Below are 14,875 nucleotides of genomic sequence, written 5' to 3'. Positions count from 1 at the left end.
TGTAATGGAGATGTTATTATTATTAATGATATAACTTAGGATATAAATATAATGATTAAAACATCCTTACTAGAAGAAAACATCTACACTAGAAAACCATCCAAAGTAGGAACAAACATCCATACCACCATAAAACATCCGTACTAAGATAAAACATCTTTACTTGAATAAAACATCTAGACTAGAAAAGCAACTAGAGTAGGAACAAACATCCGTAATACTATAAAAAAAAATCCTTACTAAAATAAAACATCCACACTAAGATAAAACATCCTTACTCAAAGAAAACATCCAGACTAGAAAAATATCCAAACCAGGAATAAACATCGATACTACAATAAAACATGCAGACTATGTTCATCTCATAATACTAAATAACCTTAATACTAATGATAAAACTTACACTTCCAGAAAAAATTAAATGGGAAGCCCCAAATGGGGAGCAGTTATTAAAATTAGCTTCGAAATCCCTACAAAAACCCACCCAAAAAAAAACATCATACATCAAATGGCAAGCGGTTTGATATGAACCTGTGGGCGTCGTTCGAAGCGCTCCTACGTAAAGCATGGAGTGAATATGCTTGGCACTCATTGGAAGTGGGAATTGACATATACGATTAGGGACACGATTAGGGACAAAGCAAAGTAGGGAGCCGCCAACAAGTTTTTAAGGAACTTGTAAACCGTTCACAGATCATTTAAGGCAACCACGAATAAGAGACAACGATAGGCAACAACAATTGGCCTGTGAAGGTTACACCCCATTCATAATCCATGAGATTACTAACTCCATATGGTTCAGAACCATGAAAGGAGGATCGGAGATGATGGTCCGAAGTGAGTCGTGGAGTCAAATTCACCTGTAATGGCCTCTACTCGATTCTTATTGTGAAAAACAATTCCTGCGATTTCAAAGGCATGCAAACAAATATTCAATTTTCTCCAACTATAATTAAGCTAAATTGGTTAAATGTTAATGCAACATATAATTCTAATTATTAGTGATCACTTCGATTAAAAAAGGATCCTAAACCGATCGTCCAAATTATCTTATTAGGCGTTATATTCAACTACATATTCCGTTTAAACATGCAACACAATGATCAACAGTAAACAATAGAATAAACATTAATATTGGAAGCAATTTAACCATAATATCATTAGTCAAATCAAATCATAATAATAACCTTAATCATGATACTAGCAATAAAGAATAAAAATAAGTAATTAAGTGATTAATTACTCATTTTCTGCGTTTTCTTGAATTGCTACATCATGAATAAATTTTTAGTAACTTCAATTAATAATTAATCAAATTGAAATTAAATTAAATTAAATGAGAGTTGACTTGGTCCAAACCCTCAGTCGATTCTACCTTTCACACCTTGGTTTAAGGACAGAACATCGGGTCAAGTATGGACTCCTTGGAGTGCTTAGGGGAAGTATTATGAGAGAATAGGGAGGCTAGTATTTAAGCTAGAGCATAAGAGGGAGAAGAGAGAATGATTTTTTATGCCTCAAAACTTAGTAAATCAGGTTCGTATTTATAGAGAAAATATGAGGGGTGAAGCACGAAACCCTAGAATTGAAGGCACCGCAAAACAAAACCCTAAAAAAGTGTCGTTTCACGGCATGTGTGCCACGACACAGCGTGATTTACCGTGTCACGGTATTTTTACCATGACACGGTATTTTCCACTTTTCATGCGTTTTTAAAAGTATGATAACTTTTGATCCGTAACTTGGAATAAGGAATATAATATATCGTTGGAAATCTTATCAAGTCTAATATCCAACCCAATTAAAATCAGGTCAAAATCTTATACAAATTTTAAGATATGGTTGTTTTAGTGAAAAGGTGTCAGTTTTGGGCCAAGTTTAGTGTTTTGCTTATATCTTCTTCATTTTAAATCGGAATTGGGCTTATGATATACCATTGGAAATCTTATTGAAAGGCCTATCCAACCAAATAATATTTGGATCAAAATTATAGGGGCACTAAATAAGATTAGCTCAGTTTTGTGTTGTGGACACGAAAAGAGGAAAATAAGTTATCATTTAGCAAAATGGGCTTAAAATTGGGTTGGTTTATGAAATGCATTGAATTAAATATGGATTTAGGAACTTCAAATATTAAAATACTCAACCCGACAAATAATGGCGGTGAAAGGTTGTTCATCATCGGGTTTGATTTTGGAAAGACATTTTTAGGTGTCCATAGGACCGCTCCCAAAAATGTAATGGAGATGTTATTATTATTAATGACGATGTTAATGATACAACTTAAGATGGAAATATAATGATTAAAACATCTTACTAGAAGAAAACATCTAGACTAGAAAAACATGTAGAATAGGAACAAACATCCATACTATGATAAGACATCCATACTACAATAAAACATCCTTACTAGAATAAAACATCCATATTACGTGTAGACACCCAAATGTGTCTCCCCAAAACCAAACCCAGTGATGAATACCTTTCATGTCATTTGATTATCTAACAAAGCAAAAGTGTGAAAAGTCTAGTGATGAGGATGTTTTTATTAAAATATCTCTTCTTTCTGTTTTTGAAAATATTTCTTTTGTTACTCTATTTATGAAAACGTCCGGTCCAGTTTAGTTTGGTCCATGATATGGGTCCAATAATGTGTAGTTGGATGGGACTTGAAAAGACCTTTCCAAAGATATATTATAAGCCCAATTCCGATGAATAATGAGGAAGTTATGGCCAAAATACTAAACTGGGCCCAAACCGGATTTTACCTACGACCCAATGATCATGTGGAGGGTCCAAGGGTTTAATCCTATTCCTAAACTAATTAGGATTAATTAGAAGCTTTCATAAGATTCTAAAAGATCTTAATTATCCTTTTTGAAAAAATAAAATCATAGAGTTTGAAATTGAATAAAAACTTTCCTTTTTTAAAACTTTCCTTTTTTAAATCCTAATTCTATTCGAATTTAAAGATGCTCAAAGACAGTCAGATATTATTTTCGTGCCTCATAATTTTTATCCAAATCTTATATGGTTGGATAGATTTTGAAATTATCTTTCCAATGATATATTATAATATTAATTCCGAGCTATAACGAAAAAGATATGAAAGGAATACGAAACTCTATCCAAAACTGATACCGCCCCACTATTTCGGCCATATCTTTTTATCTACAAAATATTTTAATATTATTCTAATTGGGTTGCAAAATTAGACTTCAAGATCTTTCCAACGACATATTATATGACTTATTTGAAGTTCTGGATCAAAAGTTATGATAAAAACAAAATCTGCAAAAACTGCTGACCAACGAGTTTTATTTCGATTCGAATTCGGATTCTTTTCTTATTCTTCGACTCTCTTTTTTCCTATAAATAGAGGTCATATCTCCCTTTTTTTAATCATCTACAATCAAATCTCATCAAGGATTTATTGATTCTCTCTCTCTTTCTAAACCAACCCTTTTCACAAACACAATTCCTCATACATTAGCATTGGACACACCTAGCCAAGTTCGAAATTGCCTTCGCCCTAGACGTGAAAGGTTATAATTTCTGAGGGTTCGGTCCCTAATCTCTATTTCAATTATTTAATTTAATTGTTTAATTTTATATTTTCCTTGAAGTTACTAACGCGTGTATTTTGTTATTAGAAAGAGGTACGAGGCATCAAAGTATGTAATCTTATTGCTCTATTCTTGTAAAAAGTATGTTTAAATTTGTTTAATTCCTAGTATCATGTTAGGATGTTTTTATTGCTTTCTATTAGCATGTTTAGGGTGCCTTTTACTCTTTTCTAATATCATGTTAGTATCATGTTAGGTTTAAAGCTTTGATCTTTAATGCTTAATGATATGCTAGGGTTTGTTATTAATCTTGTTAGTATCATGCCTAGGATCTTGCTATTATTATGCTTTATTATTAACATGATTGTTTTTATGATTATTATCGTGATGATTATTGTTATGTTGCTTGATCACACCTTTTATGCATGTTTAAAGGGAATTTGTACTTGTAATCACGCTTAATAAGATAATTAATAATCTTGTTTAGATTTAATATGATTATAATTCAAGTGATCGCCAATAATAGTTTTATTTGTGCATTAAATTCAACCAACATAGATAAACAGGTTTAGGGTTAATTTGTTGATTGCATGTTAGTCAGAAAGCGCACATGAATACGAGAAGAATGAAGTAGAGGCCTATTTAGGACAGGTTCAATCTCTTTTAGGTTGGATTTGTACCTTCATCCCCGAACCCTATTTGGTTCAAGACCTTTTGGAGTTGACGATCTCATGGATCGTTAAGGGGTGTAATCTTCACCTTGTGAACGGTTTACAAGTTCCTAAAACTTGTTGGCGACTCTTTTGCTCTAGCTTCCTTCCCTTTGGACGCCACCATGCTTAAGTGTATGATTGGAGTGGGGTTCAAGTTTGGGGTAATGCTTGAAATATTCCCTACATTACGATAAAACATCCTTACTAGAATAAAACATCCACACTAAGATAAAACATTCTTACTGAAATAAAACATTCTTATTAAAAGAAACATCCAGACTATACTACATTAAAACATGTAGACTAGGTTCATCTCACAATACTAAATAACCTTAATACTAATGATACAACTTACACTAGTAGAAAAAATTAAATGGGAAGCCCCAAATGGGGACAAGTTATTAAAATCCAATTCGTAATCCCTACAAAAAAAAAAAAAAAAAAAAAAAAAAAAAAAAAAAAAAAAAATCAAATCAAACATTAAATGGCAAGCGGTTTGCGTTGAACTGCTCCCAAAAATGTATTGAAAATGTAATGGAGATGTCATTATTATTAATGATGATGTTAATGTTACAACTTAAGATAGAAGATTTGAACCCACAATAGACATTGAGATTAAGTTATGGAGCTTTAAAGTCTTTTGGTGTTCCAACCAAAAAAAAGTGGGAGTGATATGCTTAGGTTCGTTGTTAGGCCCATAGTCCCCACCCAAAATCAAACATTAATACACAATTCCGATGAAAATTTAATTGTTAAGATGCAGAAATCAAACCTTCAATTGCCGTCAAATTCAAATTAAGTACTTTGGCTTCCAATCACCTTCCTTTCTAAAATTATAACTTTAATCTGACAGAGGAATTTGATTGCAAATTGGCTTTAGAACAGTGGGGAGCTCATTGATTTCTATAGATTGTTTAATTAAAAAGGTTGATAGATTTAGCCGTTAGAGTGGGGCCTTGAAACGGACCGATATTTTTCTTAAAAATATGCATAAAACCTTTAATAATGATTAAAATTATCCATAATATGTGGGGTCATTTATTGATACATAAAATTATTGGTATTGATAGATTACTCATAATTTTATATCACTTTTCTCTTATTAAATAATTCTATGTACGTTAAATAATTTATTATTTTTTCATTTTTAAAATATTTGTAATAACAAATTTTTTAAAAAATAAGTTGGGTTAATTGATTCCATCACATTGAACATGGATCCGCCCTTGACTATGGCAAAAATGTTCATTTTTTAAAAAAGGACATTCTCGTATTGATGTGAACTTATTAATGCTAGGATTCCATAATTGAAAAATAAGAGGGGAGTCCAATCTAACCATCAAAAAACACCCCATTCGCGTAACCCTTAACCAAGATCCTTTCACTTTAGTATATAGTCTTCTAAGATATACTCTTAAATGAACTACTTTTCGTGAATCTTATTACCTCCTACACAATTTTGTTCTTTTCGATTCTTTCCACTGTAAATAACTCATTATTTTGGTAGGCGTTAAGAATGTTTGATGAATAAGATGATTGAGCACCAACACCTGCATACAAGCATGTATCTTACCTATTTAAACTTATTAATTGTTCACACTTTTGAAATATAATCGAAATTAAGTATGATAATCAAAAAAAATGTTCTCCATTTGCTCTCCAATTTGCCATTCCCTCAAATCCAACCCCTCTTCACGCCTCATCATCCCCTTCTCCCTTAACATCACCCCTTCATTCACCTCGTTCTCCTTCAACTCCAACTCCTCCATTCTCTATCGAATTTCTCTTTTCATCAAATCCATCATCCTCTCTCCCTCAACATCACCCCCTCATTCACCTCCTTCTTCTTCAAATAATCCAACTCCTTTATTCTCTCTCGAATTCGTCTTTACTTAATAAGTGTGTTATTTATGTGATAGGGTTCGATGAGAGAATCAATGACAATTGTTGAAGGGGCATGAGCAAAGATATAATGATCTATATGTACTTCCCCTTCTCGTCCTAATTGGTCTAACAAACCTTATTGATTAAATCCAAAACCACCATTTGGAGCTGCTCACCCCAATTTAAGATCCGATCATTGTGGGTAAATAGGTAGCGAATTGCCCTTTCTTAGGCACATGTAAAGAGCATGTGGAATGCATTCCTCTTTGCTGATGGATCTTAATCAGTGGAGAGCACCTTCTCAATGGTCTCCACTGCATCTCCCAAGAGCTGCTCTCTTAGTAGAAGCTTATAGATAGCCATGATAGCGAATATAGCATTCCTCATAACAAACGGATGCCTTATTGATCAACTCTAAAACCGCCATCTGAAGCTGCTCACCCCAATTTAAGATCCGATCAATGTGGGTAAATTATGTATGTTTATTGATCAACTCCAAAACCACATCAGGTCTCCAAGGTGAACAGCCTCTGGTCGATGGAACAATGTACGCAAGGGAAGTTGGCACGATTCCTAAACATCTATTGCTATTCAAATTCTTCGCTGTAATTCTCACAAATTCTACTCGAATTCTTCACTCTAAATAAACGTTCAGATTTCGTGGTTATGTTGGCTCGCTTTCTCACTTTCTGTATCATAGTAAGCAAAAGAAGTTCTAAATAGACATCCTTTAACTCCTTATTATAAGTAGGTTAAATTATACTAATCTTATAATAACTTCAATGTTGGGAAAGGAATATAAACACGAGGTCAAATGGGAGGAATAATTAGAAATGGGAATTAATAATAACAAATAAAATAAATTAAAAAAAATATAGAGTTGATTATTTTAACTCAGATTTTCAAATTGGATCCAAACTACTTACTCCTTCATTAAACATCAGCCAAATTAAAATTGTTCATGAGGTATTAGTTACGTTTGGAGGTAAAAAAACTCAGAATTTCTTCAAGATTCATGCCACTGACTTGAGGATCAAGAAAGTAAGGATAATTTCTTCAAGCTGCTCCTATTCTATCTCATTAAGGGGTTCCTAATTACTAGTTCTAACAAGACATGCAAAAGGATGAATTTTAACAGGGGTTGTTTCCGGAAACAAAATGCTCCTGGGAGTCTTATAGTATTACATGGTATATCAAGATGTCCTAAGGCTATTGTCCGAATGCATGGGTATCCTTTTAGCTCCGCTCGGCTAGTAAGTCTGAGGGCTCCGCTTGCACGTCCAAAGGTCCGACCTGCAAAACAAGGAAGGTTAGCTGCCCTGGGTGTGACCCGAGAAAGCCCCTCCGATGCTTAAGTCAGCGAATGTACTTTCTAGAGAGAGAAAGTAGAGAGAGTACTTAGAGAGGGAAAGTAGAGAGAGAATCAAGAAAAAGTTACCATCATTAATGATTGGAGAGCTATTTATAGTTGTACTTTCAGGTGGTAGTCTTGTACTTGATTAGATAGATTAGGGGTAAACCCATACTTTATGATGATTAATAATGGGCTGGACCATGGAGGGGAAACATTTAGCCCCACGCGTGATGTGTGAACGAGATCACACGAACTTCAGATATCATACGATATAAGCATAATAGAAGTTGAGTGGTTGTCCATGTGAGCCGAAATGGCTTTTAGGCATACCCGAGGGCTGAAACAAGCTCCAAGCGTACCCGAGAGCTAAAAGGAGCCCCAAGCGACTTGCAAGGGTGAAAACCAATCCCAAGCAATGCATTAGAAGCATTTTAATTGCAAGAGCTAACTTGTTGTAAAATAGTCCGAGAGGTAGGCTTGATGATAGATGAACACTTGTTGACAAACGAGAGCATATCCAATGTTGATGATCTACTGAGAGTTACATCTGGTGCATAGCCGAGAGGGTAGCTGGTATGCCAAGAGGGCCAATTTTCAGAGATATGCTCCGTCCTTCTTTCGATTCTTTATGAGTTGTTATTTTTGTAATTGAAAATTTCGATGGTATTCCTTGTGACACGAAAATCTTGATATGCATAGCTGAGGGAAAGAACTTCTCTCCTTTTTTTTATTATTTCTTTTTATGATATGCTGACTGGCCGAGGGCCTGGGGTACTAGCTAAGAGGGAGGCAGCTCTGCCGAGGGGATAGCAGGCAGTCTAGCCAAGAGATAAACCTCGAGTGTTCGACCTTCTTGAGCTTGAAAGCCCAATATACCAAGCTAAGAGGTAGCATGAGGCTAAGTCGAGATATATCTTAAGAGAAAACCCAAATTAAAAAGATTTACTACCCCAACCGGAGATACCTTGAGAAAAAAAACCCAATAAGCTTTATTTCTCGGGCAAAGATACCTTGAGAAAAAACCGAATAAGCTTTATTCCTCGGCCGGAGGTAAGTTTGAGAAATAAACCAAGTACTTTAGACCCTAAGTCGAGGTACATTTGAGCATAAATCAAGTGCTTTATCCCCTCAGGCAAAGGTATTTTGAGAAATAAATAAACTGACTTATACCCCCAGGCGGAGGTACTTTGAGAAATAAACCAAGTGACTTTATACCCCCAAGCGGAGGTACTCTTCAAAATAATCCCAAGAATTTTATACCTTAAGTGGAGGGAGGCGGTAATGAGAGAGTGATTGAATAGGCCGAGCAAAGGAAGACCAAGATGAGAGAATGATTGAATAGGCCAAGTGAAGGGAGGCTGAGCTGAGAGAGTGACTCAATAGGCCAAGCTGAGGGAGGCCAAGCTGAGAGAGTGATTGAATAGGCCGAGAGGAGGGAGGCCGAGATGAGAGAGTAACTCAATAGGCCGAGCGGAGGAAGGCCAAGCTGAGAGAGTAACTCAGTAGGCCAAGCGGAGGAAGGCCAAGTTGAGAGAGTAAGCAGAGGGGGGCCAAGTTGAGAGAGTAAGCAGAGGGAGGCCAAGCTGAGAGAATGATTGAATAGGCCAAACGGTGGGAGGCCAAGCTGAGAGAGTCATTGAATAGGCTGAGCGAAGGAGTTAAAGTCCAATTCTAGGCTGAGAGATGCCGAGGGCTTGGCTTGTCATGCTGAGGGTCACGCCCACTCTAGGCCGAGGGCCTTATTTCAAATACCAAGATCGTGCTCAAGCTAGGCCACTTGCCCGAGAGCTTGACATGCATTACCTTGCTAAAAATGACCCAAGGTTGAGGGGTGACATAGATAAGCTGGGAGATGAGCCTAGGATAGCGACGCTAAGAGCATGGGGTATGCCTAGCTTTTTATTTTATCATAAACCCATGAGATTTTTCTTATGCTGAATGTTTTGTTGGCTTGCTTGATGATTATTTCTAACTTTTGAATTTTGTTGATGTTGTAGAATCTAGTCCTCGGGGTGCGCTTGACTTGCATTGAAGAGATCGTCCGGTCGAAGTAAGCCTTTTAATGAAAATAGATGAGAGGTATTCTATTCTAATCATAGGGATAGGCTACGGGCTAAACGAGCCCTATGTTATTGTTATAAGAGGGGTACGCTCTCCCAAACCTTGAGAGAGGATGGGGGAAAAACGAGCCCCTTGTTATAGATGTATGAGAAGTAGGTCATCCCAACTTTTAGGACAGGCTAAGGAGAAGTACATTATCCCAAATCTTGAGATAGGTTGAGGGCTAAACGAGCCCCTTGTTATATATGTATGAGATGTAGGTTATCCCAACTTTTGGGATAGGCTAAGGGCTGAACGAGACCCTTGTCATATATGTATGAGCGTTAGGCTATCCCAACTTTTAGGATAGGCCTAGGGCAAAACGAGCCCTAAGTTATAAATATATGAGACGTAAGATATCCCAACTTTTTGGATAGGTCGAGGGCTAAACGAGCCTTTTGTTATTTTAGCGATTCGCCTGGACACTATCTCAAACGTTGAGTATAGGCTAGCATCTTGCCCCAAACATTGGAACAAACTTGTTATTGGTAACGTTAGTTAGCGACTCGGGGTGTACTATATGCAGGGAGGCCCGGAGCTTTTTAAGAATAGAGCTGAGTAAGTTCTCGAGCGCTTAGACCTGTTGGTGGCTGATTTTACTTCTTACAATGATGCTTTATTAAAAGAAAAGATCTCCTAATATCGACTACTATTGCCCCTATGGTATCATTGTTAGATGAGATTTGCTAAAACACAAAATCTTCTTAAGTTGACATTCCAAGCATGTCGGTTTTCGGCTCAACCATATAAATATTCATGATTGAAAATTGTGAGCGAAAGACCCTTGAGTGAGTGACCTCCTTGATCTTGTAAAGTTCATCTTCAAGAGGGGTGCTTACACCTTAGCATTACTCTTAGCTAGGCATGTTAAGGGATTGATAGAAGCATATCCCTCGGCTAGGCATGCTGAGGGGTTGATAGATGCATAGCCTTCGGCTAGGCATAATGAAAGGTTGATAGATGCATATCCCTCGGCTAGGCATGATGAGGATATAATAGAAGCTTGTCGAGGAGATGATAGAAGCATAGCCCTCAAGGAGATGATAGAAGCATAGCCCTCGGCTAGGGATGTCGAGGTAGTTGATAGAAGCATAACCTTCAGCTAGGCATGTCGAGAAGATAATAAAAGCATTGCCCTCGGCTAGGCACGCCGAGGCAGTTGATAGAAGTATATCCCTCGGCTAGGCATGCCGAGAAGATGATAGAGGCATACCTCTAGATTGGATAGGCATGCCGAGGCGGTTGATAGAAGCATTGCACCTGGGTAGGCATGTCGAGGCGGTTGATAGAAGCATAGCCTCCGACTAGGCATGCTGAAGGGTTGATAGATGCATAGCCCGCGGCTAGGCATGCCGAGGAAATCATAGCAGCATGGCCCTCGGCTTGGCATGCCGAGAGGTTGATAGAGGAATGGCCCTCGGCTAGGCATGTCGAGGGGTTGATAAAAGTATGGCCCCCAGCTAGGCATGCCGAGGGGTTGATAAATACAAGCCGGGGAGGGGTTGATAAATGCATAGTCCCCGGCTAGGCATGTTGAGGGGTTGATAAATACATGGCCACCGCCTAGGTATTCTCCATGGCTAGGCATGCCGAGGGGTTGATAGAAGCACGACCCTCGGCTAGGCATGTCGAAGGGTTGATAGAAGCATGGGCCCCGGCTAGGCATGCCGGGGGGTTGATAAAAGCATATCCCCCGGCTAGGCATGCCAAGGGGTTGATAAAAGCATGGCCCCCGGCTAGGCATGCCGAGGGGTTGATAAAAGTATGGCCCCCGGCTAGGCATGCTGAGGGGTTGATAGATGCAAACCGAGGAAGGGTTGATAGATGCATAATTCTCGACTAGGCATGCCGAGGGGTTGATAGATGCATAGCCCCCGACTAGGCATGCCGAGGGGTTGATAGAAGCATGGCCGCCTCTGGCTAGGCATGTCGAGGGGTTGATAGAATCATGGCCCCCGGCTAGGCATGTCGAGGCGGTTGATAGAAGCATGGCCCACGGCTAGGCATGCTGAGGAGATGATAACAACATGGCCTTCGACTAGGCATGCCGAGGGGTTGATAGAAGCATAGCCCTTGGCTAGGCATGTCATTCCCTGCTTGTTTGCTTGTAACGCATAGTTGAGAGATGGCTTGATTTAGCGAGTTAGACCAAGTGCCAAGAGCTTGGGGTACAATTTCCTCGACTTCATGCTTATGTCGATCTGAGATAATCGAAGCTTTTCTAGTAGCATCTTGATACGTACGGGGACGCCTAGTATTTACCATAGCTTTTTGTTTCTTATCCCCACAGACGGCGCCACCTGTTTTCGAAAACAGAATGCTCCTGGGAGTCTTATAGTATTACAAGGTATATCAAGCTGTCCTAAGGCTATTGTCCGAATGCATGGGTATCCTTTTAGCTCCGCTCGGCTAGTAAGTCTGAGGGCTCCGCTTGCACGTCCGAAGGTCCGACCTGCAAAACAAGGAAGCTTAGCTGCCTTGGGGGTGTGACCAGGGAAAGCCCCTCCGATGCTTAAGTCAGCGAATGTACTTTCTAGATAGAGTACTTAGAGAGAGAAAGTAGAGAAAGAATTAGGAAAAATTTACCATTATTATTGATTGGAGAGTTATTTATATTTGTACTTTCAGGTGGTAGTCTTGTACTTGATTAGATAGATTAGGGGTAAACTCGTACATTATGATGATTAATAATGGGTTGGACCATGAAAGGATATTTTCGTCATTTCGGATACATTGGGCTTAGGACATGGATTGGGCCCAAACAGGGGTGTTAACGAACCAAAAAAAAATTCAACATTACATGAATTAACAAAAACTCGACAAAATTGATACTAGAAATTCAACAAAATTCTCAAACATTACATGCATTAACAAAAATTCAATTAACTAAACATACCTCCAGAGAGTGAGCGCATCTGTTTTCCCTGTTTAATTTTAGTTTCTTCCCACTCTCTTCGGCTCTCAATATATTACTAGCAACAGATTTCAATATATTATCTCTTCTAACATACTTGCAGATTGATTGATTGATTTCATCAAAAATTTGCACAAACAGTGACCTATGACGTCGAAAATTAATGGCTTGAGTAGCAAAGGAAGTTTGAATTTTGGTGCAAAAATCAGCTTTATGGTTTATTGAGCCATTTATAACAAACCCAACCTAATCTTTCTTTTTTTTTTTTTTTTTTTTTTGAACGAAAATGAAGAAAGGGGCTGTTGAAACTTGAAACCATTCAATGCTTACCAGAGGAAAATAGGATAATTCTTTCAAAAAAAAAATAAGGAAAATTAATGTTTACGACTAGTCTAGTATCTGGGGCAGGCCCAACAGCTTTGGAAAAGAGAGATAAGAAAAATGAAGGAAGAGGGAAGAGAGATTAGATGACCCATCAATTCCGGGTCTTGTTAGCAGATTTAATTTTGTCATTTTTTTATGATAAAGACTTTATAACCGAGTAAAACCGTGTTGTCAAATTCGGATAACCGGATAGAATTTGGGTCGGGTTTATTAGGGTCAGATCTATTCGGGTCGAATATATTTTGTTCAAAATTATCCTTTTTATCCACTTTAGGTCGGATCAGATCACATTCGGGTCAAGATTTATCGAGTCCAGATCGGGTTGGGTTAGGTCAACTTAACAAATTATTTAGTAGATTATTGGGACATATCGGGTGGGATTACATATAAGGACACCTAGTACTTGTAATAACATAAATACTACGCGAAGTTCAAAAAGGTAGGAGTATACAGTATCTTTCCTAGGACGGAGCCAACCTTATAAAGATATAAGAGCTTGCACCATCTTTTAAATGACATACAAATATTATTAAAAAAAATAAAAAATAAAAAATAAAAAAAAAACCCCAATAAAATTATTGATTAATATAAACAAAAAAGATAACAAAGAAAAAAAAAAGGGTGAAGACATTACCTTAGGAGTCAAGGAGCTCCTAAATGGATCAAGATGCCGACCCCCAATATTAGTCCAATGAGTAGTATCGAGCTTAGATTGTAGTTTGTTAGTACTAGATTTTTTTTTTTTTTTTTTTTTTCTGCTGGGCCTAACTTATTAATGTAGGTTAAAATTAAACGGATGTTTTGGAGTTTTGACGTACCGTAGCTTCATTTATTAATGTTTTCATTTGTTTAATTGATTTATTACTTGTAAATATCAATAACTATTATTAATATATATTATAATAATATTATTATTAATAGGTTTTACTACCTCTGTTTTTTTTAGTCGACACATTTTGAATTTAGCACTATTCACACACTTCTCTTTGACTGTGTTTTGTGCTTTATACATACGGAGTAATGAAAAATATAGCCATGTGGGATCTTTTTAGATTCGTCACGTTATATCCTTTCAAAATATCGACTTTTCATAATTTTTGCTTATCAATAATTACAGATTTTAATGATTTAATAAGTGCATTGTAATACCCCGTATTTTCTAATTAATTAATTAGGAATTATTTTATTTTAAGGGTATTTTAGTAAATTTATTATTTGGAGCCAAAATAATATTTGAATTTTGGCGCCAAAAGTATTTTGAAAACTAATCATTATTTTGGATAAGATTTATTATCCATTTATCTTATTTTAAAAAACCGGATTATTTACATATTTCGGATATTTTAATTAAAGCAAAATAATATTTTATTAATTATTTAATATGGCCGAAAAATCTCAATAAGGAGTTAAGGAATTTCAGATTTTCCATGAATGGAAAATCTGATTTTCTTGGTTATTTATTGGTAAATAATTGGTATTTAATTAATTAATTATTTATTTATTTGTTCTATATTATTTATAGAATTATTTTATTCCTTGAAAACCGAGCAAAATCTTCCTAAATATATCTAGAGGAATCCAAAAATTTGAGCTATGGTAAGCTCAATATTTTTGGCCTTTTTGAATTATTTTGGGGGAATTTATTTGGTAAAATTGTATTTTTAATTATCTCCCAAAATCTCTTATTTTTCTTAATTCTATTTCTCCATCTTTTTAATATCTAATCATCATATTTTCTTGCCATTCATTCTTCTTAATTATTCCCCAAGTAATTCCAATTTCCTTATTATTTTTCATGACATACATACATTCCATATTCAATTATACACAATCACCTTAATATCCAAACTTTCCTTAATTCTTTTACTCACTTCTCCAAGTAATCCCTTAAACCCTACTTGCCATAATTCTTCCCACATTCTCTTGCTATAATTTTTGCATGAGCTAGCCTATAAATACC

At 36.6% G+C, this 14,875-nt stretch overlaps 1 long non-coding RNA gene across 1 annotated transcript; it reads right to left on the bottom strand.

Annotated features, from left to right (window-relative positions):
• Positions 1-295: 295 nt before the first annotated feature.
• Positions 296-12,962, bottom strand: LOC145584917 (uncharacterized). Its single transcript, XR_014100449.1, has 3 exons — positions 12,514-12,962; positions 4,247-4,459; positions 296-902 (listed from the first exon to the last, which is right to left on the bottom strand). It is a non-coding gene; the product is annotated as an uncharacterized LOC145584917 (long non-coding RNA).
• Positions 12,963-14,875: the final 1,913 nt, after the last annotated feature.

Source organism: Chenopodium album, chromosome 16 (genome assembly GCF_948465745.1).
Source record: "Chenopodium album chromosome 16, dcCheAlbu1.1, whole genome shotgun sequence".
In the NCBI taxonomy this organism is placed as follows: domain Eukaryota; kingdom Viridiplantae; phylum Streptophyta; class Magnoliopsida; order Caryophyllales; family Amaranthaceae; genus Chenopodium; species Chenopodium album.
Note: the sequence above shows the minus strand (reverse complement) of the source record. Positions and strands in the feature narration are given on the sequence as shown.